This window comes from Stegastes partitus, unplaced genomic scaffold, assembly GCF_000690725.1.
Source record: "Stegastes partitus isolate 25-593 unplaced genomic scaffold, Stegastes_partitus-1.0.2 Scaffold3216, whole genome shotgun sequence".
In the NCBI taxonomy this organism is placed as follows: domain Eukaryota; kingdom Metazoa; phylum Chordata; class Actinopteri; family Pomacentridae; genus Stegastes; species Stegastes partitus.
The window spans coordinates 1,506-2,706 of NW_007580947.1; positions in this window are offsets into that span (position 1 = coordinate 1,506).

Genomic DNA, 1,201 nt, shown 5'->3' on the forward strand with positions numbered 1-1,201 from the left:
CAGCAGGAACCAGCAGGAACCAGCAGGAACCTCCAACAGCTGCAGCTACTTTCCTCCTCAGTGGCTCCATTCACAAGTTAAATCAAGTTCAAATGAACCGTCATTGTCCTTCATTTTTCTGTTTAATGAAAATAAACACATTTTCTTCACAAGTTAGTAAAACTTTTTCACATTGTCCCAATAAAACCAAATACTGGCCTTTGAAAGACCCATAAGATCGCTGCTTTAGAGATTTTATTTATAAAAGAAAACACAACTATCACAGATTCTTTGAAGACAAACAATTCTCAATTTTAAACAATTTTTAAAAAATATATTTTATTATTGAACAAGGGACAAAAGAGTTTTCTGAAAATGTGTAATTTACAATCACTATGTTATAAAAATGTATTAATTCTCTTTTGACGTTGTCCTTGACACATGATTTGATTTGTTCGTACCTCATCTGCTTGCAGTAAATTCATAAAACGTGTGGGAACTTGACCAACATGCATTTACAACAGCCTAAGATCAACTTGATGACAGGGGATATGACATTAGGTGGAAGACTTTAACTTCTTGGGGAGCAATCACGATGCCTCAGAGGCACCTTTTGGGGATACTGAACCTAACAGGAGTTAAATTGTGGAGCAAAGTGTGTGAGAAAGGTGTGTTGTGATGTTGGCATGAACTGTTTGAAGCGTCTCTGTGGCGTTTGTCTGTAAATATCGGTGCTTAAATGTGGAAAAATCCATAAATCATTTTACACAACTACAAGTACGGCTGTTTGTGTATGTGTGTTAATGGAATGGAAAAGCAAAACATAATTGTCGTTTTATGTTATTACTGAGCATTTCTTATCTGGACTATTCTAAAGAGCATGAATCATTTAGCTTTCCCTGATCAGGGATGGATAAAAGAAAAAAATCCAGGTCACAAAATATTCCTTGGAGTACATTTGAATCCATCATTAAGAAACAGAAGGAATATGACACATGTAAATGTACCTACAGCTGATATACTCATGACAGCAGACATTAAGGATTATTCCAAAAAATGACATTAGCAACATTGGTTAAAAAGTTTTGACCAAATGCAAGCTTTCATATAAGACTTGTTAATATAGTTATTATTTACTAACTTGCCCACCAACGAACTGCCTTCTTTAGGAACATAAAACTGAATGTATGCTGCTACTTCAGTGTGTTTAAATGCATGAGAA